Here is a 27,059-nt window from a genome sequence, read left to right as displayed (position 1 = left end):
ATAAATATAAAAATATTTATATATAAATATAAACATATTAATATATAAATATAAAGGATATATAAATATATCCTTTCTTCTGATGTCATTGTTAAAAGAGCAATAAAGTAAGTTTTAAAGGTTCTTATAGCACACAACACTAGAAACTGGTCATTTTATACTTTCTATTCTATGTGCTCCTTTCCCAAAAACCAAAGTGTTCAATTTATACAGCTGTGCTTAGAGGTAAAGCTTTTTTTTTTTTGAATAAGCAATCATCAGCAATTTCTGCAGGGCTAGTGTAGGAAAGCACTCAAAGACACACATTTGCTGTTTTCTGTATAAACACACTTTAATATCATGACTCTAATAAGCACCACAACTTCAGTTGTCTTCCAAAATTTGGCAGGCTTCAATAGACTTAGAAGTGTAATTTTCTTTAGGATCAATGAAGCTCAACGAGCCCAAAAATAAAGCTAATCACAGTCTCTTTGCCTGACCCAAGCTCTATTCACTGCAGACTCTATTTCTCAACAATTGTATTTCAAAACAGGTAAATATCTGCATTTTTCTTTTTCCTTTGTACATCTTTTATGCTTTGTGCTGTTTTTCATCTGCAGATGCTTATATTTAAACTGGCGTGGCAAATGCCAGGATTCTTCAGGATCTTTCATTGGACACAAATGACCTGGCATTGAGATTAAGATAAAATAGTCTCAGTTAAAGAACAAAGCTTTAAAAAGACATGTCAAAATGGGTGGACCAAACAAACAAATCTGAATTGTTAGGAGGAGAGTTGGGCAAGCCACAGTCCCAATGGCTCATCTAATGAATAAGCTGGAGGCTGTATCAGCAGTCCAGAACAAGCACCCGCGGGAGTGCAATGGGTGCAGTTAATTGTCTTTTTTGCAATTTGTCTTTGATTGGCTCTTTGCAGCACCTGTAAAGTACCCTTGAATGTGTCAGTGGAGGGAAGGCATTGAGACCATGAAGCCATGGCAGCTAAATGTCAGTAACAACCTTGCACATCAGCCAGTCCCACCATCCCATGACTTCAGCTGCAGTGTGGACATGTGGGGACGGACAGATAGATGGACAGACCTTCAGCACCTCTTGTCAATTCCCAGGCTATGAGCTCCCTGTGTTGAAATGACAATTTCATCATGATTAGAGACTCTGCTTATAAGTGGTGTGGAACGCTCACTTACTAGCATTGTTGCTAATTATATTTGCAGCATCCTAATCAGACCCTTATCAGCATTTTCACAGTAGGAAACAAAGCAGAAATAAAAACCAGTTGCCGCTGACCAAATATCACCATCTATGGATGAAGGAGGGACTAGAAGCTGTGCACTAGAAGCTTGTACAAGATGCAAGGGTTCTTCTTGAGTGTTGTACCCAAATCACACTTTGGAGACCACTCTTTTACTGATATAAACAGCACACGATTGGTTAAAACACTGTGAGAAAGGAACAATTGGCATCTGGCATGCCGTATTTTCTAACGGAAAGCAACAGAATTTTCCCAAAAATCAGCCTTGTGGATTACATGCTAGTAGCATGCCCTTCTTAAGACACACACAGGACACAGTAGAGACCTGCAAATCTCTCTGTTGCAAAGCACTTTGGTATAGACCAGCAACATCAACATCACCAGCTGTAAGCAAAGAGACATCCTCTGTGGAGTATATTGCTTGGCCATCCCCGCTTTGCCTCTCTTCCTGAAGGGGTGTCAGAACAAACGTCCACACTGAGGAAGGCAGAGTCCTCCCATGGCTCCTCATTCCCATCTCAGTTGTGCTGATACGACAAATTATTTTTTGGGTGGGTTAATATACAAACAGAGTGCTTTTCTGATTGTGCAATTAGTTGGTTGATAAACTATTATCAGGAGTAAATGTTCATGGCCTAGAACTAAGACACTTCCTCTTTCTCAAGCATCTGGCCCATCACACCAAGTCCACTGACCAGTCTCACAGCATGTTTGTAAGTTGCCCATTTAGGATGAATTGAAAACCAAGTCTGGTTTGGGCTAACAATGCTGTCCCATGGATGTCCCATGGTCTCATCCTTTACATATGGAAGGCAGGAACAGGGGCTAGTCTTTGAATATAAATGAACACAATTCAAGATAAACCACATGTCATGAACAATTTTTGGCTCAGACCACATCTTCCATAAACTAGGAACTAATGGGGGGTTTTTTTTTTGTCTGCTATGTGAAATAATCCAATTTCCTTTATAGCTCTGGACATGAGGGGAAAGGAAAAAAGAGAGAAACTGTACTACCAAAAAAATTCAGACTTATTTGAAAAAGAGAGCTGTTCAGCAAGGGTATATTTTTTCCTTAGTTTCCATGGATTATCTTTTTTTTCTTTTTTTTTTTCATTTAAGCATCAAAGGAAAAAAAATCTCTATGGTTAGTTTATTGGGTTTTTTCCCTGGAAACAACTTTTGCATTAAAAATGGAAAAAACTGACTTACTCGATAAGCATTGCTGGTCTTCATTCTCAGTAGTGGACTCTGAAAAATGGAATAATAGTTTTAGTTTAAAAAATGCTTATAGAGTTTGAAAAATAATACTTTAACATTACCGTAAATCATAAAGAGAGCCTATAAGAAATCTGGAGAGGAATGGTTTATAAGAGCATGTAGTCATAGGACAAGGGGCAATGCCTTCAAAAAGCAACAGTAGTTTTAGACTGATACTAGGAGGAATATTTTTCCTGTGAAGGTGGTGAGACCCTGGAACAGGTTGTTGAGAGAAGCTGTAGATGCCCCATTCCTGAGCAGTGTTTAGAACCACGTGGTCCAGTTGAAGGTGTCCACTTGTGAACCATGGCAGGGAGATTGTAACTAGATGATCTTTCGGGTCTATTCCAACCCAAAACATTCTATGATTCTCCGGATATGTAATATTTGTGATTTGACAGAAAGGTTTCCTTTATGGGAAGATAAATACATTAAAATCTGTTTTTCCTTTCCTGATCATAAGCAACACAAATTGTCTGCTGTTTGACTAAATCTACTACAGTGCCATTGTTATGAAAAAGACAATTTATTAAACAAGGATATTGAAAACATCCTCATTCTCAACTGAAGACTAAACTTCAAGAAAAAGAATTCACAGATATTTCAGAATAAGCCACTTGTGGGAAAATGTCAAGCTGTGATCAGGACAAATGTTTAGTCATAATGAAATCAAAGTGTAATGAGCCATTGCATTTCTAAGAGTGTGAATCAGTGCTTTTCCCTGTTACATAAACACCAAAAATGTATGATGGCAGTGAACATAATTAGAAGAATTCCCCCTACCAGGCATATAAGCAGCTCCCATAACATGGAAACAGGGACGGTTTGAAATGGGAAATGACACAAGCCTTCACAGCACACTTTCCTTGAGGCTGTCCAACAAATTCTGTGTGGAATTGCTTGTTTATTTGTATTAGTTTCTGTCCTCATATTCGTTTGATAAAGTTTCAATAATTTTCCCAAAGGATTATGCTTATGCAGTGTAATTTTTTCAAAAGCTATTTAAAGCATAAAATGCAAAGAAATATCAGCTAATTCTCCCTGGAATTTGAAGGCTGCAGTACTGTTGACTGTCCAGCAACAGATTTTTCCAATAAGTGGTTATCTTAATATTCTCTCTCCAGATCTGGAACCAACAATCACATATTTAAACAAAGGAGATAAAAGCCATGTTTAAAGGATATTTAATATCCTTTTATTTATTTTATCCTTTATTTAATATGATACTGATGTATGTTAGGACCTCATGACATACCTGTAATAGTTAGCAGAAGCTAAACAATGCTTTCATGTGCTGTTTTTATTTACATTATAATGGTATATTTAACTAGAAACTCTTAAAAGGACAAATAATCACCCATGAGACAGTGCAGGTGTACTTTGCAGAATTCTCACACATACTTGATTGCACTAGCTACATGTCTAAGAATATAGTTTTTTCTGTAATAGATAACAAACTTAGATTCTGTTATTACAAATCTTGCTTGTTTGTGTAAAAAAATATGACCTTGTAGTTGCAAACTACACTATTACTTGCCTTACAGACAGACATCATTTAACTGTTGTGACCTACCTTGAAAATGGTGCTGCTCGGTTTAACAACAACCGTGTTTATGGTACTGAATAAGCAGCCTCAAAAAATAGCACAAATTCACAATAGTGGGCTTGTGATTAGTAAACACAGTACCAAATAATATAACAAGGATTTTTACTAAAAGTAGGATTTTTTTGCCTGTGCTCTCTCTGAATCTGCAGAGTCATTTCCAAAAGGACATTTTATTTTGACAGGTCTCAAATCATAAAAAACCTGACACAACACTAGACCAATACACGTTGAAAAGGTAACACTAAGCCTCAACAGCAACAACTTTCTTAATTTTTGTGAAATCAAATCAAATTAATGATGTGTGATAACAATACCAAAAACTGCAAAAATGAAGCAGGGCTTATATTAACTGAGATCACAGAGGGTTGCAAGGGAATCCTTGTGAAATAGGTCTTGTTTTGTGATTCAAGTGCATCATAAACACTTTTTCTTCTTGCCACCTAGTCAGGAGTGAGTCAGTATTTAGAAACATCTTGAAATACAATTTTTGGTAAATGTAACATACAAACACTATTTCAGCCTATTGGAGACCTTGTATTACATGCCAGCCTTCATAAAACAATGTGGTTTTATATACTTCAAATATTTACAATTTGTTGTGGTAGCAGAGCATACTTTGAAAGAAACTGAACTTTGCAAAAACATCTGAAATCATCCTTACACAAAATTTGGCAGTACAAAGCACAAAATGTAAAGAATTTTTGATTTTGTAAGGTGGCTGTTTAAGAATCAGATCCTTCTCTATACAAAAGACTGTTTATGGCCTTCTGCATCATTGTTTCATAGTAAGAATCTGCCTTCATCAAACTTTCATCTAGGGTTTTGGGATAGGGATTTGATATAGATCTTCCTTTTACAGGCTCTACACACACCTTGATGCTTGTCAAATGGATCATTCAATGAAGATTCCCTTGTCTTCTTTAAGAATCTAACATTCAAGACAGACTTTACCAGCACACTGTGGTAGATAGTTAAATCCAGGATAAAAGAGGGGAAACCTCACATTGGGTCTTTGAAGAGGACACCGCTCTGCAGATGACTGAATACTTACAGGAATGGCAATGATTGCACCATCACGCCTGTCAAACTTCTTGGCCACTTTCAGGTAAATATGTAGACAAGTCTGTGCAAGAAACACTTGTTTCCAGAGTTTGGCTTCCTCTCATAAATGCTCAGCTATGAAAATATGAAATCACTGTTACTGAAATATTTCTTTGTTCACACATATGTACCTATATCTTCATAACTTATGACTATAAACATGTAAATAACCTTAAGATTCTGAATTTTCTAGTGATGCAAATTCAGCTAATGGCTGTGTGTTTTCTCCCAGTTTGTTGTTTTGGTGGTATAAAGTCAAGCACACAAGTTCTCACAGGTTTAGGTGTATCTTTACATTTTATAAACATGCCTAATGCAGAGACAGATCCTGAATCTTTGCTGAGGAGGCTTCTAAAAGCCGTATTACACATATTTCCATTGTTTAATCTCTGAAGACAGTAAGTCTGTAGTTTACACAGTTGCAGACCAGGACTTTAATTCTTCAAACTGCAAACACACAACTTCCACTGTCTCCACTACAAATAGGATGTGCAAAAGGTTCTTGTGTTGGGACCATGATTAGGTCACCTTGCTCGGAACACAGGATGAAGTGGAACTGGAGAACTAAAATCATGGGATGTCCTGAGTTGGAAGGGACCCACGAGACTAAGTCTAACTCATCACTACTTTCTGATTCCCGTTCTCATGGTGAGCAGCACTTGGCCCCAAAAGAAGCAGTGGTGGATCAGTAGAGTGGCTCGTGAAGGAGTGCATCATTCAGGGAGAAGATCTTGGAACCTGAGGAGTAAGTTGCGGCCAGCATGTGTTCAAATTGATACTGAAGAGTAGATTGAGTTTAGAAACACAAAAAGATACACACAATTGTTCATCCAAAAGCATGCAATCATATTAGTAGAGTGTGTAAGAGAACTTTGTATGGAAGCCGTGCTGTATTGACAATATCAGTGCTTTGAAAGCACAGGTTTAAGCACTGTGGATGTTGACAGAGTTGTTGCAAATCCAGTTGTAGAGAGCTGCAGTTTGCTGGGCTACATGGTCATGGTATGATGTCTAAAAAAGCCACATAAAACACCACCTTGCTCATGTTGTGATCTTGCCTCTAAAAAAAACTGAATAAAATCCCAAACAACAGCAGCAACCCTCTACAAATGAAGTGTCAGATGCAGTGGTCCCTCTCTGGTGGGATCTCAAAGGGGAAAAACCAACATGTGTTAAATCTTTACCTTTGTAAAGATTTAAATATAAATCTTTTGTGTTTGTTTCTTTGTTAGGCTCCAGTGGCCCTTCTGCCCCTGCACTGAAATCTTGATGAGAAGATGGTATGACAGGTTTGGCTTCTCCCCATGCAGCTGGCACCCCTGATGCCAAAAGCCAGAGTCTGCTGCAGCAGGATCAGGAGAGGCTCCTCTGGAGCGGGGTCTGACTGTCAGGTTCCCACCAGCAGCAAACTCCCTCTCCAAAGGCACCCAGTGAAGTGGAGGACAATGCCAATTGTTGTTCCTATAAGGGACCTGGTGGAAAAAAACAATCATGGTTTGCCAAGCATCTGTGCTGGTCAAACACGGCCAGTAGTTACTTCTAGAACCTCTGGTTAACTCTGCTCTCCATTTTCAGCATAAAATGCTATTAAGCCAAAGGCAGGATAAGCTTTCTGTCTCTTCCAGACTTTTAAGAGTATTTTGAATGTTTCCTGGGCCTCATTTTGCATGCAGAAGTGAGGATGTACTTGAATCTGTGATGGGCTCACCCAAGTCAGGTGAACATTTGCTGGAAATGCAACCCTTCTGCCTCCCACAAATAAGGAAATTTTGAAAAAGCACATCTCTAACTTCTCATTCTTGGATTTCTTTACAGCTGTCAGTAATAGGAAAAGATATTTCTAATTAACATGGGTATCCCTCAGAAACTTATCCAAGCTAAGTTTTTCTGGCTAAGGATGGAGCACAAAACTGCCAGCAAATTGGAAGCATCACAGGAATGGTGCAAGGGAAATTGTTCTGGTTTTGTAAAACAAGCAAAACAAAACTGATGCTGGTAATAAATTTAGTCCTCTAGACCATTCAGTCTTTACCCATCTGCCTCCCTTCACAGCCCCCCTCATGCAAACTGTTCCTAGTGCTATGCAAAATACCATCATAAATATGCATAATTCTGGAGATTTATGGTAATATTTCAGGATTATCCAATGTGACATTTATAGGACAGGAGTGTTATAGATACATTTTATATTGTTGGCTTTTCGCAAATATTAAAATGAATGTTATGTGTATAAGAATGAGAAATTTTGTTGTATTAATATAGTTTTCTTTATTTCTGTTATTGATGAAATTTAGAAATAGTAGTATAATACATATGTGTTAAGTTATGGCATAGTATTAAAATAAAAACTGCTTTTGTTTGTATAACCCAAAGACTGAAGAAAAAAAATAGCTAGAGACTCCTGCATTTGTAAACTATCTTATCCAGATGAAGACAGCAGTGACCAGAGCTCTGGGGGAGGAATTTATTGCATTCCTGGTATCAGAGAATGTAAATCTCAATGGTGCCAAGAAGATTGATCTATTGGGAAGGGGGCAAGAGAAAACTAAACAGAAGAACACCAAAGATCCTAAGAAGAATGTATGAATATGTATGAGAATTTATGGATATGTAGTAGAGTTCTGTCTTTAAGGGACAATCCTTTGTTAGTAAGGGGTGCTCTCTTAGCTGAATGCAGAGACACCCGGCCGTATCTGTATACTTTACTTTATTTTTCTCTCCTAATTGTTTTTTTATTAAACTTTTAAATTCTATAAAAATTATGTGAACCTCGTTTTTCACAGGAGCATACATCAATTTAAATGAGAGTGACTATCTTATCCTTTTTATTTCTGTAGTATTTTTAATATTTTCTTGAACTCTCCTGAGAACAATGTGAGCTGGTAGGAATTTGAACAAAATATTTTAAAATTCAAATACTTTACTAGCATTCTACCTTTTAAAGCTTCAGGTTTTTAATGCATATCTGGTAGGTTTGTGTGCATGCATGTAAGACTGCATTATCTTAATGCAGGTTACTTATGTGCAATTCAGAAAGAGTGTTTCTGTAGGTATTTTATATGTTACTGTTCTGTTCTCTACAGGTAACTATTGAGAGTAAAATATCTCATGCATTGGGCTGAATTCTGAAAATGAGTTTGATCTGCCTAATTACTTTGATAATCTGATTACCCACCTGAGAGAACAATTGAGCAAGATTTTCTTCTCATTTTTATTTTTACCTCAGTGACATGGATTTGCTGCTATGGCTAACTGCAATTATGTTCCAGATCTGTTGTATGTCACACAGGTTTGGATACATTTTTATTAGAGAAATTAACTGAGACATAGTCTAAAAGCTTACTGCTTAGTTACTAATTATGAGCATTTTTGTTCTTGGTATTTTCAGTGGCCAGCACACCAGCTAGATCTTCAAATTCATGGTTTCACTTAAGATTGGTAAAGTTACTTGTAGATGAAGGTGCAATGCATCTGAGACCTCAAATATCAGTGGATATTTGCTACACAATAGCATGAAACAGAAAGATTGAGAAATCTAGGTTTTTACAAAAAAAACTATTTAAATTGCCTGTTACATTGCAAATAACAGTGTTACTGGATATTGTTGTAGAATTAATTAATTTGCAAAACAAAATCTTTGCTAGTTACACTGCTACATGCCTCAAAATATTCACTGATAAAACATGCAACATCATTATTCTATGAATCTTTCAATCTTGAAAGAAATTATTCTATTCTCATATGGCCAAACAGAAAAAATGTTGCACACCACATAAAAGAGAGAACACAATTTTAATTGTATATGTTCTTAGTAGAACTTATTTACTCTTCATAAATTTCAAGAATACATTTCACTGTGTATCTTAAATACATAAAAACACCAATGCATTTGTACTGAGAAAAACAGATGTACTTTTTCCTTTATTCATTAAGTTTTCTAAGCTGTTTCGTGTGGCATTTTTAATGGACACAAACACAATCCTGTTCTCCCTGTGGAACAATATAATGATAGAAGAGTTCACTGGAAGTCTTTCATTATTGTACAAGGTCTTAGATTTAATTGGGGGAATTAGCCAGAAGCTAATAAAACAATGTGGGAAGTTTTCACTTGGCATTATACAGGAATGCTAAATCAGGCAGTTTACATTTATTTGTGACCATGTTTATACACAGTGCAAACCTGACTGAGACACACTGCAAGTATAACTTACAGCTGTGTTACTGCATATAAAAGGAGGGAAATTTTTGCACCCCAGGACTCAGGCTTGTGGATGTGCTCACATGTCTGCACTTGTGCATTGGTACATGTTCCTCCCAGCTGCACCGACCAACATGGTCCCCCCAAACGCTGCATTTTCAAAATGGCTAAAATTTGTAATATGCCAGAGGGTCTGTGAAGATCAAATGAATGTCTTAAACATGTTTTTCAGGAAATGTGGATATGCACTGATGTTAGCATAGGAATTTTCTCTGCTTGAGTAGATACTGAGCTTTTATCAGCCACAGAAGGAGTGACCAAGGTTTAGCACCATCTGCTCTCTGTTCACAAATGTTCTGTGCCCAGAGACCTCCATACAGTCACCATAAATGGTCTTCCAAAAACATTTAGTGCCTTACAGACATAGGGCAAAAATGAATATCAAGACATGGCTTCTGGATAATCTCTAACATCACAAACTCATTTAACAAAACATAGTAAGAAAACACTAGGGCTGTGTCTCTGTGTGCTCTTAGGGCATATTTTTTTTCTGTTAGCATACAAGTCTTGTAGGAGCAGCCTGGAGACTGACCTGTCTTCTCACACTTCAAACCAAGCTAAGTTTCAGGAGCTGTTCAGCAGAAACTGAAGATTTGAAAGCCACATTTAAGTGGATATGCCTGCTAAGGCCCTGATCCTAAAAAGTGACTAAACAGATCACAGAAGGTATTGGCGTCAGAGTTACTGAGAGAGCCTTTTGGAGAGCAGCACTGGCAAAAAATGTAATGTGTTACTTTAAATTAGTGAGACATCAAAGCATTGCACTATCTCTCAATAAAAATGAAGGTCTGGTTTATTTTAAATTTTCTTAAAATATTGGATTATGGATTTTTATCACTACCAGCTATTAAGACAGGAGTGCTAAGCATCACGAAAACATTTTATGAGGTTGTCAGATGACAAAAATCAGATTGTTCCCTTTTATAAATTCACTATCTGCACATTCAAATGTAGGAGTTACTTGTGTCTTTTGTGCTGCTTGGATAACACTAATTGATGCATAGCGCAGGTAGAAAATTGCATCTTCCTGTATAAAGATAGAAGGATGTAAAATCTTTGTTATATGTATTTTCAAGATTGTTATCATTTCTCTCTAAAACCATGATTTATAATTTTATTTATGGCAAGTAAACTTCTGGAATTAAACAGAGAGGTTTTTCAACTGGAACATGGCAGATGTTGATAGATATTTCTTTTGAATTTCTGAGGAGCAAAATACAGTGGCAAGACTCTGTGTGGTAATCACATAAGACAAATTTGTGCAGAATATAACAAAGATATTTATTTACTATTCCTGCTAAAGCAGCTTTATTTATCTTAGAAGATTTTTCTATGAATGGAAAACAAACTTTCCTTTGGGAGGTCTGTGAACCAAATAATAAATGTCAAGTCTAAATCCCATATGGAAATTAGTTGGGTTTTATCCTGGATAGTCTTCAGGATGCAAATGAGGATGGGAGGTTTCCCTGGCTCTGCTGTCACACTGACAGCCAATTCACAGACGCAGGCACACACTCTGTATCCTTTACCTCCCCTTCACCCCAAAACATGGTCTCAGCTGCCTACTTTCACAGAAAACCACAAACCAAGGAAAACATATCAGTAATAGTGCCCCGTAAATTAACCTGACATTTGATGCAGGGAAAAAAATAAATTGTAAAAGCTTACAAAAACGTGGAAAACAAAAGCCACTCAGGACATGCACTACATGTAGTGTGTATTTAAGAGCTCTGGAAGATGGTTATTCTCTTGCAAGCAACACACTCAGCCCTCCTTCTTTGTTAAGCCAACTCAGTCACTCCTTAAAGCCCCACCATCTACCACATAAAGAAAATCATACCCTATATGTTCACAAAACAGCCTCCATGGAGCCAAATAACACCAAGGAACTGCTAGCTCTGGGTTCACCTTCATCTTATGTCCCAAAAACTGTAGGTTTTTTAAATATGCTGTTGTTAAAAAAGATAAAGTGTAATTATTGGTATTAATTCACTCCTAATAAGCCATGCTAACTAAGATGTATGCCAGTATTTTATGATTTGCAAGCAGCCTGTGAAACATGTGAGGCCCTCCTGTATCTTGAAAATTAGATTAAAGTAAACATTTTGTTTTCCCCTGTACTTGAAGTTACAAGTATTTTTTTTTTTTGTCAAAGAATACTTGAATTAAGAAGAAGCAATTGATGGACAATCACCTGCTTCTGAGACGCTGCTTGCAGCACCCACAGCAGTAGGATACAGAGAGACAGCCGACACAGATGTTCAGGAATGTTATTATGCTTTGTTGTGCCTACATGTCCCCACCTCTGTTCCTCTCCCCCCACACCTCTCCCTTCCTCCCTGCCTCCCATCTTACACACACACACTCCCCTCTGCAGTATTGCATCTCACAACTGCTGGCCTTAGAGGAGTGTACTGCTAAAATGCATAATCTTACCATCCCTTCTTCTTGCTGTTCATGGATTTATTTACAAGTCCCCGTGTTCTGCTTTTTTTTCCTGTTACTACAGTTTTTTCACTGGTAGGCCTATATGCTTGCGCAGGAATTTTGAATAAAAATCAATATATAACTGGCAAATATTCCATATTTCCATAATTTAGCTCTCTGGATTTTTTTTTTTAATGTACCATTTTAGGAGATTTATGGACTTACAGATATATGAAAAATGTGTTGCTTGGCATTTTTACTTCTTTACTTTAAGACTTCAACTGCTTAAGGTTCTGTTTGTGTAAAATAGCTTGAATAAAATGAATTTATGTACACATGTATATGTGTGTATGTAAATGCAATTGAAATTAAAATGTTCATAAATCCTTGTCAATTATGCTGATTAAGCCCCACTCTAATATGGGCAATGATAAGTTTTCTTGTAAAAGAGTTAAAGTGCTAGAGAAAGAGTTACTAAATTTAATTTTTCTTTTTGTAGAGAGTAAAGGAAAGATTTAACTAGTTGGAAGGAATCAGTTCCTACTTAGCTAATTTTCACTTCTTTAAGAAAGCCTTCCTTAGTACATTTTACAACTGCCAAATGAATATTTCCTTTCTGTTAAGAGAAGAATTTAATGAATTACTTATTTTCTAAATATTTACAGACCTGGGCTTTATTCTGCAAGTTCTTGAAAGCTGCAACACTTACCTGAGTAAACCTCTTAATACCAATAAATTACTGATCCAAGAAGTTTCTTTTAAATAAATTTGCTGCATCTAGCTCTAAAATTTAAATACAATTTTAATATTAATTCCATGTACTAGTTCTCTGTATTTTTCTCCTCCCTCTTTTTTTCCTTTGAGATCCACTTGTGCACAAATAATTGATATTGCTTTTCCAGCAGCCAATATAAATTACTTTTACTGAGCTACAACAGTAAAAGAATTTCACAACATGTACATATGTAGTATTTACTTTTCCTATCCTATTATTATTTGAAGCAACAAGGTTTTCCTCATAAACTCTTCATAAATAAAATACTATTCCTCTTAATGTGGGCATGCATGTCACATTATTAAGTGAGAGCAACATCTTTCAAAGAGAGTTAATCTGCAGTCAAATGCAGAACAGTTCGCATTAATTTTACTGTGTCTGAGGCTTAAAGTTTATTCCTTCTAGGGCTTGAGGTTTTATATTCTTCTGTAAATAACCATAGTGCTTTTACAAGACATTGCCTCAGCAGTAAAGCAATTTAGAGTGGAGGATATTTTTAGACTACATTCACTGGAAGAGGGGAGGGGAGGCAGTGAAGTAAGATACACATGTATTTGTAATTCATATTTGTACTCTGCTTCTATTGTACTCGGAGCTTCCATCATGGCTGAAATTGGGAGCTGGCATCTAGGCAGTGCAGCACGGCTGTGAAAAGCCACTCTCACCAAAACACAGAGCAGGGGTTCTCTCTCTCTCCCTCCCATTACTGCTGCTAACTATTACTGTGCTGATTCTATTTTAAAAAATAAAGGTGACCTGTGGGTCAGGGAGGCATGTCTGGACCGTCTGTTAAATAACACTATCAATCCTTCTGGCCCAGAACAGAGAGCTTTTCATTCTGCTCTATCAAGACCCTCAGTCTACACATTCAACAATACGGCAGAAAAATAAACTGAAATGAGCTGGCACTAAACATTTAAATTCTCTGCTGCTAGGTGGTTGTGCTTATGGCCATGTTTTAGATTGTCCCCTTCCCCCCATGCTTTTGCTGATTTCACCTCATTTACATGACCTTATTATGCATATAGCCTTTGTTCTGATATAGAATGCAGCACAGTGACAAAACAAAACCTATACAGAGAGAAAACATTTTCTCTTCATTGGAGTTGTTCCAGCTATCCAGTATTAACATTTATCAATATAATTCAGTGTCACCTCTGATCTAAATTCTTGCTAATAAAATACTTATAAATTTATTATTGCTTGAGAAAATACAAAGTCTAAACTGTCTCTGAAAATCTTTCACTTCTATAAACTTTTCATTAATAATTGGGCAATAACTAAAATAGCTTTAAATAACAGTTTAGGCAAACATGCTAGTGGGAGGTAACAAGTAAGAAGTACCTGCTTATTTATGACAAGTGAGGTGTCTGCGATATGCCTAACTCTCTGTAGCTTGATAAAGTAATATTGTAAACTGCTGAATTTGACCAATATGGCTCAACATGGACAGCCAGGTTTCAATTCCAAAGATTTCTGGTTACCTTGCCTCTGAAAATAAGGAGATTGGATCCCTTTATTATTATTTTCTGGTTGTTCTTATACTGTAACAAGTGTATTTTGTGTTATGGAAATTAAGTCTGGTTCATCCAGATTTCCACTGTATGATTTCATGGATCTGCCAGTGAGAGGGAAGGTTTCAGAATACAGTTTCTTGGGATCTGTCCAGAAGCAGGTGATAGAGACCTTAAAGTTGTCCCCTTGAACGGGAAAAATATCTCCCAATGGCTGCTATCAGAACATAGCTGGGCCCACCTTGGGGAAATCATGAATTCATTTAAAAAAGAAAAAGTCTTTTCCTTCAGTAAAATTCTGGCGTGTAAAAGGGAAGAAATAATCTAGATGAAGCTTGAACTTCATCTTGTGATTCTGTAATACTAAGTACCTTCCCTATTGGAATATTTCTACATGGGAGATTATTTCTAGAATCCCTTGGAAATAGTGGAATTATTAAAATACAATATCATTAAATTTCTCTCCAAACAGGATTTTATTAGTGCTCAATTGTTGCAATATCACCTCCCTATAGAAACCAAAAGGCAAAAAGGTGTTTTCTTTCTCAAAGAGGGGTGTTCTCACATCGTTATTAGAGAGCACGATGCTGTCCTCATTACCTTAAGAGCATTTCCAGCAGAAAACTTGGTTGCACCTCATCAACATGATGCAACATAAATAAAATAGCTTAATAATACAAGAGAGGAAATATTACCTGTAAGAATTTCTCCATGCCTTTCTAGTAGCTGCCAAAATTACTCAATTCAGGCAGCATTGTTCGGTACATATTTTTAAGCAAAATAGTGAGATAAGTAGTGCTTTTAATTGTTACAATTATTTTGTTCCAATTGTTTCCTGTGCTGAGTTGTCAGGTCATCTCTCATACATGGAAATAGCAGTTGTTGATGGTTTTTATGGCACTTTTTTTGTGGAGGGCTTTCTATAAAAACTGACAGATATACTCCGGGAATATGCACGTGAGGGCTCAGAGTTGTCAAAGCATCACTCAAATTACCAAACCCTCAGTGGGTTCTGCACACACATCCATACGAACGCTTTGTGTGCTGTCTTTCCTAAACCAAATCTTGTTCATCATGTAGTAGTTTCACAATAATTATAGATGATATTTTAAAAAACCTAGAAGTATTGCTGTGTCATGCGTAATAATATGCTATCTTCTGTCTTTCTGTGGGTGTGGTTGGCACAGAAATCACCACACTAGACAGTCAGCCTATGCAACATCCTCCTCTGCAGAAGACAGGAGTTGCCTCCTGTTGGCTGCCCACCATGAGCCCTCACCAAGAGGTGACCATCTGCATGACCTGCATCAGTCACCCTGGTGTCTCCCTGAGGAGACATGGCATGAAGGTTATACTGTAAACCACTGGTTTTACAGAACTTTAATCTGAGATGGCCAAAAATCTCTTCAAGATCTCACTCTAGATACTTTTCCTATGTAGGAGAAATAAGATCAAAGTCATGTGTTTAGGACAGATCTTGCAGGAGTGGGTTTCACTGAAAGAGATTCAAAGGTCAGCTCACACTCCATAGTGAAATATTTAACTTATACAGTCTTTTGCAATGGTGCTGCTTCACACAAATACACTGTCCAGTATGGCAAATCTGCAAGTATAGGAAGTTTAAATTCCTGGCAGCAATGCCAACAGGATGCTTTTTCTGCATTAGATACTTATGAAGCTGATGGAAATCAGCTGTGGAAGATTCCTGAAGAAAACATGGTTGAGTCACCACATCCTAGCTGACAGTTTTGAAAATAAACTAGAGATGAGGAAAACAGACCTAAAAGTAACCTATTCATACCTTCCCTTTCCATACCCATCTCCAGGAGAAACCCACAAGACAGGGAAAGCAGTTGCCTTCATAGGCATGAGGTTCTGAAGAGTTTCCTTGAAGACTGTCAGATATAAGAATATATGGGCTTCCCATGGTAGCGAGAGGGGAAGGTTGGAGGGAAGGTATTTCAAGATTTGTGGAGTTTTTTGTCATTATTGTACTCTGACTGGATTAGTAACAAATGAAACTAATTTCCCCAAGTCAAGTCTGTTTTGTTATGGTGAGGGCACAAAATATCTTTGCAAATTCTCTTCTATCATCTTTGATATACTTCCATCAAAGACATATTTTATATGTTTTGTTTTTTAATAAATAACTAATAGTTTTTATCTAAAATAATTGTTTCTTAATCAATATCTTTATTTGGCTATATAAGTAACACAAGGTTTTCTCTTGGCTAATAATATTTTGGAATGAGACTTTTAACGCTCATGGCTGTGAATGATAATTTCCACATCATGAGCATTTAGTAATAGTTTAAAATTTTCTGTTAGTGATTGTTTTCTCCAGAGAACTACTTTCTAAGACTATTCATACACAGAAGGGCAGAGACAACTACAGTGAATCACTCAAAGATATGAACAAACATTTTGTGACATCGATGGAAGGTATTCACCAGCCTCTAATGCAGAAGGCAAGCAACAGCTATAGGCATTCAAAGTAATCTCTGAAGCTTTCAACAGATTTCAAACAGGAAAATAAATCTATTTAGGGTTCATTTGGGCTTATTCATCAGGTAGATTGTACTTGGACTGACTGACCTGCTCTGAGGTAATACCTTATGTTGCTGGAGATGGTAAGTGGAAGCATTGTTTCAGTTTCAGCTGTCAAAATCTGATTTTTCTTCATATATGTGCAAACATTCCTCCAGATCCACACATTTTCACATGTTGATATTGTTATCAAATACACACATTTTCTCTCTTATGGAAATTCAAAAAAAATTCCTCCTCTACTTTTTACATTTAAAAAAAAAATCTAGAAAAAAATTTGTTTTCATACAAGTAGATGCTAAGATTTTTCTAGATGTCTGGAGTAGATTTTTCAAGACACAAAATATTTCTGTTTTCCTGCTCTTCCCGTATGCTGATGCATAAACCGCAGCCTAACATTGGCCTGGATTCAAACTGGGCCTTTAACACTTTTATGCTGATTTTTCAGAAGTCCAAATTGATGGTGGCTGAGCTGTAAACAAAAAACTGTGGCACCATGATACTCAGTGGATTTGGAATTAATTCAAATTAAACATCCATCAATGATTTTCTCATAGCCTTAGCTTTGCACCATATCTTGAACTGAATATATAATCAAAGAAAAAATTTTAAGTGTTTAATAAAAAGATTTTACTCAGAGAATGAGCTAAAACTGAAAAGAGCATCAGTGAAAATTAGAACAAAACTTGCAATCTTCAGACAGAGCTCTCCAAGGGTATTCTTGTTGCCATATGCCTTTAAAAAGCACAATGTTCTGTCTCCTAATTTTATATTTTATTTACATGCATATATATATATATCATCTAAGGGAAAAAAGAAAAAACCCTAAAGGATCATGAGCTTATAAAGTAGATTTATGGAAGGAAAATACACTCAGGTGTGATTTGGGAAACAAAAGGACTGTTTTACTTTCTGTTTTGGGGTGATTTTGTGATGGTACTGTATTCCCTAATCCTCTGCTTTATGCCCAGAAAAGATTGCTGTATCTCAAAGGTGGGTCTGGGGGAATGGGAAGCCTCGGGCATATTGGCATGTTTGTTTTTTGTTTGTTTGTTTGTTTTTCTGGAGCCTCACTCCCGAGGTGTCCAGGGTGCCGTGCAATCTGGGTTTTTTTTGTTTGGCCAACTTGGCTTTTTTGTTAGCCCAGAAGCCTTTTTGTCTTTTCCTATCCTTGGAGAGGCTACAGCAGCAATCCTTTTGTGTCTTTTTCAATGTGAACTGGATGGTTTGGTTTTTGTCTAAGATTAGAGAGGATTACTGGCGGGAGAGGGGTCATTTGGGACTGGTGGGAAGGGCAAGGGGCTGTTTTGGCTCCACACCTCAGGAAAAGCCCAGCCACCAAGAGACAGCACACCAAGCCCACCTGCTTCACCTGCTGTGAAGAGGGGATTGACACCAGAGTCAGCAGGTTCACATCTGTTTCCCCAAACTGCTGCTTGAATCTCATATTTGTTTTTTGTTTGCTTTTTTTCTCTGAAAGCTTGTGCCATTTTTTTACCCACCACATGGCAAGCTGATGTTGCGTTTATATTTCCCTGGCATTTTTGGGGGTTTTGGGTTTCAATATCTAGCATTGATTTACCTTCTTCCTGTGCCATTTGGGCACTCTGTCAATTAATAGTTGTTTATTTGGTTTTTTTCACTTTCATTCACTAGTACTCATTTCCTATTGGCAAAAAGGGATTGTTGGAATCCTTTTAGAGGAAGCACTCCATCCAGGGTGTTTTCTCCTAAACTTGTCTCTAAACTGAGATACTTTCCCACTGTGCTCAGAAGAATTCTGTTTGGTTTATAGTCTTCTATCTCAGTATGATTTTCCCTTCACAGGTAGCCAACAAATACCCACTTTGCAAATAAAATTCCCATAGGATTATGATTCTTGTAGAACCACAGAGCTACTGAGCCCAGCTCCAGTTGCTGAGCCCAGCAGTCCACCTACCCTAAATTCCACTGATGCATAGCTTGGAGGGAGAATATGTGTGATGTCTCCAAGCACAGCCCATGTACAGTAAAGTGTCTGACCTCAGATTTGCTTACTCTGCTGGCTCAAATGGATGCAGCCTGTGCTGCAGCTTCAAAGGTCATCCTCTGCTGATGTAATAACTGAGAAAAGCACTACGTGACAGTAGCATAATGGCTTCAAAGGAAGCTCTAATTCTTGCACTGCTAAACTTTCAAAAGCTCAAGTGCACAATTTTCTTCTAGTGGAACTTCAAGACAGAACTGCCAAAGTTTTCCCAGATTCAAATGCAGGAAGGGCCTGGCTTTTTATTTTTGCCATATATGCTTCGTTGCCTGAGCCTCGTTTTCCGCAAAATGGTGACAAAACAACTGACATTCACACCCTGGAAGAGTGATAAAATTATCAATTTTTGTGCTGATCAGTTAATTAAAACTGAACAGCATTTACGGTGTAAAACAGTAGGTAAAAAGGTGTTTGGTTTTGCTGCTGACTTGTATTTTTCCATTAGCTTTCATTGTGGTTACTGCAATCTTGCCCTTTCTGAGCAGGAGAGCCCATTTTATCACACAGTTTAAAAAAACAAGCAGACAAAAAGCTTCCCCCCACCCCAGAAAAACAAAACAAAACCAAAACAACTAAACAAGAAAACTCCAAACAAAAACCCCCAAAAAACCAGGAAAAAAACCCAAAAAATAAACCCTACCAAAACAAAAAAACCCCAACCCCCCCAAAAAAATCAACCCAAAACCCTCAAAGCATAAAATCATTAAGTGATGGGTCATAGTAATGGTTGTGACACAAGAGTGAAAGATACTGTTGACAGAGCTTTGCTCAGAACCCTTGCTTTTCAGAAAAAGAAAAAAAAAGGTCAACTTTTTAGGCCAGTAATGCTACTATTCTTACTACTTATTCAACTCTACAAACATGTCAAATTCACCACCAGACTTGGTCTATCTGGTAGAGCTAGAGGAGATGCCAAAATGAAGGAGTTACATAGATTAAGCTGGCCTGGATCCAGCTTAATCTAATTAATCTGAATTCCACCTAAATCCTTCTGCCTGTCCTTGTTATTGGCTGCCACTAGTTCTTATCTCTACAGAGAAAGTCAGAACTATCCCACTTCACCAGGAATGGGCAGTTTCTAGATGAGGACACAGTCTTGCTCAGCTTGCAAAGAAATATTGAAGATTCATTAGGCCATAGAGGCAAAAAAGTAGAGCAGCTAATGCTGCTGCTGTACAAGTTTTATGATTTCTAAAAAGTAAACAAACCTGTTTCTATTATATAAGAAAACCTCTGTTTTTTTAGAATATGAAATATGAGCAGACACAGCATCAACTACATCCATCTTAGTGATCCGAGTCAGCTGAGCTGAACATAAAATTTGTCCTATCCAAGCCCTTTTCCAGAAGGAATGCACCTTGATGCTGCTACCTAGCTTGGTGAGTCTGGCTGCATCCTTAACAACTGGGATGAAACTACACTGGAATTTAGATGAAATCTCATCAAAGCTTTCCTGGAGAAATGGTTGCATGGAACTGCAAGGTAATTTGCTTTCCTGTGTTCACCTGAAAACAGGTTCTTAAATTAAGTATACATTGAATTAAAGTATTTTCTGCTTTCCAGTAATAAGCTTTCTTTGGCTTAATTTTTATGGAATACTGTTTCCAACTTTTTCTAGATAAACTACATTTTCTATTGTCTTTAGCTGGTACTAGGGAAAACCAGCACCTGAGTTACATATATATAAAAAAAGACTGAGGTGAGCAACAACAGCAAAATCAGTTGTGATCTTATTAATGGTTTCACAGATTGCAGATACCACTAAACATTCTGAAGAGAGTAAGCATTTTGTTGAACTTCAAATTAAAAAAATATTTCTTAAATTAGGTGTTACTGGTATTATAGAATAATGTACGTTTTAATAAAGACCTTCAACAAGATAAGCATTTAATTTACTTCTGGAATTGGAGACCACTAGGGATTAGAGGAGCATACACATAAATACGGATATGAATACATACACAATTTTGTGCTTACTTCTCTTAAAGAGAACTGTACATATATATGTATTGTATCGTATTTTAATTTGACAACAGGTGTGTATTTGAGAAAGGTTTTAGGAAGTGCAGAAACTTTTGTCTTTAAGAGATTTTTAGATACCTACTGCCCACACTATCATTTTAAATTGTCTTATTTTCTCATAGTGGAATCTCTGATGTTTTAAAGGCTCTACAAATTAACCAAAAGCGACACCACTCCTGTATTTGCCATTATGCTGAGTACTGTTAGGTAAATAACTAGTTGGTTAACCTTCAAGAAGATGCTTCATTATGGCAGAAGTCTGGGATATAATTTTTAATAAAACATGCTCCTAGAAATTACCTATAAAAGCTTTTGCCTTCACCAACCAAATATCCCTCAGAAGAGACTCCTGTCCTCAGGTTTACCCATTCTGACTGTTTCATTTGGCCCAGGCATGTGGAACCTTTTCTGCAGCTGACATTGTCAATGCACAGACAGCTGGACATACATCACTTCAGGTTTCTTGCCTTTCAACAGTATTACCTCAGTTTGGTAGAGGAGATCTCACGCTGGTCTAATTCCAGGAATAATTTCAAGGACAAATCAGCCATTCTCCTCAGGAAGATAGGTCACTAGCCATGCTCTGAAACACAAAATTATTAAGGACATTAGAAAAAAAGTTTGCTATTTTACTCATTTTTTTTATTTTACTCATTTACTCAGTTTACTCACTTTTTAAAAAAAATTAAATCAAATTTTAAATGACAAAACCTTCCTTCTTTGCTTCTATACTGATGCAGATGTGTGCTGCTCTACCAAGAGATGAATCACTCATTTTACAGGTAACATGACACACAAATACACAAATACACAAAAATATTTCCAATATTTTGCTCTTTGAGATTCTTGTCTTAATAAATTCATTTTAGAGTAAAAGAGCAAATGAAATAAAAATATGCTGTCCCTAAGAAAATGAAAAGCACTTGAAACACCCTAGTTTTAACCCTAGTTCAAATAATATCTTGTAGTTGACCAATAATTAAACTCTATCTCTGTGTATACCTCTATTGATGTGAAAAGGGAACAAAAACATAATTTACTGTTTGCCAAGGTGACTGTGAGGACTTTTACTCAAAGCAGGTATACTGTTTTAAGGCATTACGTGATAGCTATTACTACTAGTGGAGGTTCATACAATAAATCTCTTTTAGAAAATATTTGCTAGATAAAAATACCAGCTTAGAGCATGAACAATACATAAAATAATTTTGTAGGGTGGGTTTTAACTTAGTGGGGTTTTTTTTGTACTTAGCTTGCTACCATTTTATGGATACTAAACCTGTGGTTATTGCAGGCTGCATAGCTCTCTCAGTCCTGCCTGAGAGCTAGCCCAAGAAATTCATGGGAGGATTTAAAAACAATCCTCAAAGACAGAAAACAGCCTTGCAGGTGCTGTTTGTCTGTCCTCTTGTTTTCTTTGCAGGAGAAGGTCAGGAGGTGGTGTACACCACTGACCAATGATGGTGATGTAGCAGTTTACTAACCAATAAGAGTTTCCTTTCTGTACTTTCCACGAACCAGTCTATAAAACAAGGCTGAAGCAATCAACTAAGGGATTTCTCCTGTTCTGACTCCCTTGAGAGTCTATGTCCTTCTTCCCAGCCGTTCCTAATTAGAGCGACATCTGGTGACCACCGACATGAGGTGCATCTAGTGACCCCAAGGTCTGAAGACAAACGACGTGACGTACATCTGCTAAACCCCTGAGGGTAAGCAGCGAGCGGGAAAAGAACCAGCCCTTCCCCGCAGAGGGGGTAAGTGGAATTCTCCCGGGCTTTCCTAGAGAAAGCTGGTTTGGAAACCAACGGGATAGTGGAGCCTGCCAGTGAGCGGGCTTGGAACAGTTTATCTTAACGAAGCGGAGCTTGAAACCCCGGGTCTGAGCCGATAGCGTTCGCAATCGCGTTCGCAGAGCCGTTAAGATAAAATTTTCATAATGGAGAACTGAAATTCACCTAATGAACAGCTTATCTACTTTGCATGGCAGGATGCCTTGCTGAGCATAGGACTCTGTATTCCTGAAGAAGATATACGCGCTTTGTTCTACTGAGTGAAAGCGCAGGAGTTTACTATAACTTTGAATAATGCATTTAACCTTGAAATCTGGCTATCAATGGGAGACCACTTATGGACTGAGCTAGCCGCGAGAAATACCAGTGCATGCGGCTTGGCAGCAACCTGGGGAGTAATTTTTAAGGCGCTAGAACAGTGCCAGTTTGAGAACAGTGAAGCCGAGATGAAAAACTTAGATGCCAGGAGTACCTCCTTTGTGCAAGATGAGAGACTGAGAGATGGGACCGTAGATGAGCGGCGTAGCGCTCCCTCGGCTCTGCCCGGACCCTTAGAGAACTTTAACCGCGGGCAGGAGCAGTCTGTGAGCCAGAGATCTCCCTCTCCAGAAAAGTTTGAGCGCCCGCGACCCGCGGAGCTGGGCGCGCGGGCTTTGCCAACGGAAAAGCAACAGAAGAGCGGAGATCGCGCGGCTCCGCCTTCACCAGCCCCGCAGGCGCCGCCATCGCCGGCGCCGCGAGAGCCGGTTCCGCCTGCACCCTCCACGGCACCTTCATCGGCCCCGCAGGCACCGCCGCCACCGGCACCGCGAGAGCCGCCTCCGCCTGTGCCACCCGCAGAGCCTCTGCGGGCGCCAAGACCGCCACTGCGGGCGGCCGCCAAACCTCCTTTCTCCGGCCCCTCCGCACTCTCCCAGCTTCTTTCTTCTGTGCCGCGGGTGGAAGCGCGAGCACCCCCGCTGCGGCCCGTCAGCGCGGGGGGGGGAGAGTCAGTGCTCAGCTCACCCGCGCCCGGCGCGCCGCCGCCGCCGGGGGGCCCAGGCAGCCGACCGGGCCGCGGCGCCGGCCAGCCGCGAGAACCCCCCGCGTACCAAAGCGGCGGGGGGGAAAGGGGCGGGGGAGAGCCCAAACCCCCCTGCGCTCCCCCGCTCGACCTGCGCATGCGCGAACCTGCGCTCCGGCGGGGGAAAAGAGCGAACCTCGCTCCCCCCGCGCTTGCCGGCCAGCACCGCGTCGGGTGCGAACCGTGTTGCAAGCGCCGGGCCGAGCTCTGCCAGCCCCGTCGCTGCCATTCTCATCAGGGATGTCCTCCCCGGCCTCCGCGCCGCTTCTGGACGGTCCCCTGGCAGCAGCGGCGCCGCCTACCGCGGCGGAGGCGGGCGCAGTTCCTCCTCTCCGTGCCCGGCCGGCGCGGGTGGGGGGGCAGGCAGGGCCGCGGGCAGAGCGCCTGCCCAGACCAACTGCTGCAACCCTGTTACCACGGCAACCAACACCGCAAATGACTTTCCTAGTTCCTTCACTGATTACAGAGTGCACTGCGAAACTCTTCACGACAAATTGTTTATCATCTGCCCAGCCACAAACTGTTGCAATTAGCAGAGTCAGCTGAATTGTCCTTTCAGCAAGAAAGTAGATATTACATAGTAGAACTAAGTGAACTTTCACTGAGTTTAAATCTAAGTGTTCTTAATGTGAGTTTTATCACTTTGGTGTTCTTTAAAACTTTTCTATCGACATGTTAGACTGTCAGTTTAAACAGACTAACAGTATTTTGTATAGTGTGTGTATTAATTCACTAAATTAAGTATTAGAATCAGCCATCAGATCCTTGCAAAAAAACAATCTTAAACACCAAAAACATAAACCAAAATTCTAAATCAGCATCCATTCTAAGTTCTGTTAAAAGAAACCTCTTGTGCTGTGTTTGTTCTCTTTCCTGTAAGAACCCAACAGGAAATTACAAACACTGTGCATTTTTTATTTTTTTCTAAGCGAAAAGGGTGAATTATGGATGCTAAACCTGTGGTTATTGCAGGCTGCATAGCTCTCTCAGTCCTGCCTGAGAGCTAGCCTGAGAAATTCATGGGAGGATTTAAAAACAATCCTCAAAGACAGAAAACAGCCTTGCAGGTGCTGTTTGTCTGTCCTCTTGTTTTCTTTGCAGGAGAAGGTCAGGAGGTGGTGTACACCACTGACCAATGATGGTGATGTAGCAGTTAACTAACCAGTAAGAGTTTCCTTTCTGTACTTTCCACGAACCAGTCTATAAAACAAGGCTGAAGCAATCAACTAAGGGATTTCTCCTGTTCTGACTCCCTTGAGAGTCTGTGTCATTCTTCCCAGCCGTTCCTAATTAGAGCGACACCATTTTACCAGCTGAAGTTCCAAACTATTTGATTCTAACCAAAAAGACCAGATTTAGCTCTTTTCCAAGTGCATAAGCACAAGCAATCTGTACAGAACAGAAACTGTCCCGTTTTTTCTCAAATCCAGCTTGAGCTTGGCTTCCCTTTGTCATTTCCATGGCCCAGGAATAGGTGATAGGTTGCAGACTGTTTCAGACCAATATCTGTCTCATTGCTTCCTCACCAAAAAGCATCACATATGGGTCAATGGCTGACTCTGACTTTCTGGCAGCCAGGACAGTCATGCCACACAGTATTTAGATGTTTAGTGAGAGTGGACCTAAAGATCTACACAAGGAGTGTGGGAGCACAACTTCCAGCAGCAAGTCCATCTGATGGCACCAAAACTCCTTTCCAAATTCATCTATGTGCATCCCACACACATGAAGCAGAAATTGAATCAAGACATACTCCAAAGCACATCAGATAAATAACAGAAGAAAGCAGACTACTGAAATGTTGGCTGCATGCTGTAGCCAAGTGTTGGGCATTGGAAAGCATACCTCAGAGATGCAAACATACAAGGAAATTTAGGGTAAAGAAATATTATTTTTAGAGTGCACATTGACCTAGGTGATGTGAGAGAGCACATATTTTCCAGTATTTGTTAGATAAAATTATCAGAACATTAATATTGCATATGAATGTTGCCTTAACATAATAATTGTGTGCTTTGTGTGTCTGGGTAAAAATACACTTCTGATACAAGGAGTGCTGAATTATTTTATGCCTGTGGTTAGCACAAGTTGTCATTCTGAAGCTGTAACAAAGTACAGACAGTCTAAAGAGAAGAGAGATGGAAAGACATAATTTATAACTTCAAGGCAGTGCCATTCATAACATCAAGATATTCAATGAAGCTATGTAAAATATATCCTTTTTTTAAATTTCAAAGATCAGTAAACATCATATAGACAAGGACATTCACTGTCTATATCCTCCAGATACTGTAGTTCTCTGAAGTGAATTAATTTTAAAAGTATGCAATGAAATACAACAGCACATTTTTGTAGGAAACATTTCTCAGAAGTGCTTTGCTAATCATGTTAGAAACATAATAATTGCTGGCTTTTTTTCTTTTCCTTAAAAAGTGAATCACATCCAAAGGCTGTGTTATGTAATTTGGAGTTGCTAATCCTTCACCCTCTTAATCTGACTTTGTGTTAAATGAAAGGTTCTTACCATTTAACTGTCTTTCGGATTGTGTCAGGCTGCAATGCAAGATGTGTTTGCAGAACAGCCTAAAGAGTAATGTATTATTGTACATCTCTGATGTAGCTGTTTCATAAAGTCACCTCCCCCATCTGAGCTCATTGCAATGACGGATGCATGTAGAGTTAGGCATGTGCATCCAGCCCTGAGCCAGCAAGTGTTAGCACAGTGGCAGGGGAGTGAGTCTGTGCAGAAGCCCCTGGATACAGCATGGGAACACAGAAACCTGCCACTGTTGGAAACCAGGTGTTTACAGGACAGGGACCTTTGAAAGAAATTAAAACACAAAGCAGTTCTACTCTGCTTTCACAGCAAACCATTAAACAAACACATAAAAAAAACCCTGTTTACTCCATTTTACTTCATTTCCTAGTACTGTAATTTCAAATAGTATCAAAAGACCTTACGCTGGGGGAAAGGAGAGATTAATTTAACAGAATTATCTCTAACTCACTTTTTGAAAAAAATGGAATGCAGGATAAGTCACTAATATAGTATTCTCTTACTTCGTTGTGTTTATCCTCAGATAATTTCTTCATTATTTCTCCTTGTCATTCTACAAGAAGCACTTTCTGACTTCAGTCCTCACAAACATGCTCCAGTATCCAGTTCCTGAAAATAAGTTACTATCACATTGGAGTAACTGCTTCTTCAGCCTGAGTTGCAATAGGGTAACACTTGAGTACGTGAAGCAATTTTCTGTGTGAATGACAGACCTTCCAGGAGGAATTTAACAAACAAGAACTCCTCAATACTGCAATATCTGCATTTAATGTCATGCATGTGAGCCATCTAAATAGACTATGGGGGATTCTTGAATGCATAAACATTTGCAAAATGGAGAGTGACATGCTTTTGATGCACA

The 27,059-nt window shown here is 38.8% G+C and overlaps 1 long non-coding RNA gene across 1 annotated transcript; it reads right to left on the bottom strand.

Moving 5' to 3' along the window:
• Nucleotides 1-351: 351 nt before the first annotated feature.
• Nucleotides 352-27,059, bottom strand: LOC148184451 (uncharacterized). Its single transcript, XR_015772424.1, has 5 exons — nucleotides 23,748-27,059; nucleotides 21,271-21,370; nucleotides 5,169-5,293; nucleotides 2,464-2,502; nucleotides 352-1,779 (listed from the first exon to the last, which is right to left on the bottom strand). It is a non-coding gene; the product is annotated as an uncharacterized LOC148184451 (long non-coding RNA).

The sequence above is a fragment of the Pseudopodoces humilis genome, chromosome 4 (assembly GCF_049639895.1).
Source record: "Pseudopodoces humilis isolate 2021_Gansu_Grassland_sample_001 chromosome 4, ASM4963989v1, whole genome shotgun sequence".
In the NCBI taxonomy this organism is placed as follows: Eukaryota; Metazoa; Chordata; class Aves; order Passeriformes; family Paridae; genus Pseudopodoces; species Pseudopodoces humilis.
The sequence above is the reverse complement of the archived record's forward strand: the minus strand, read 5'-3'. Positions and strand labels throughout refer to the sequence as shown.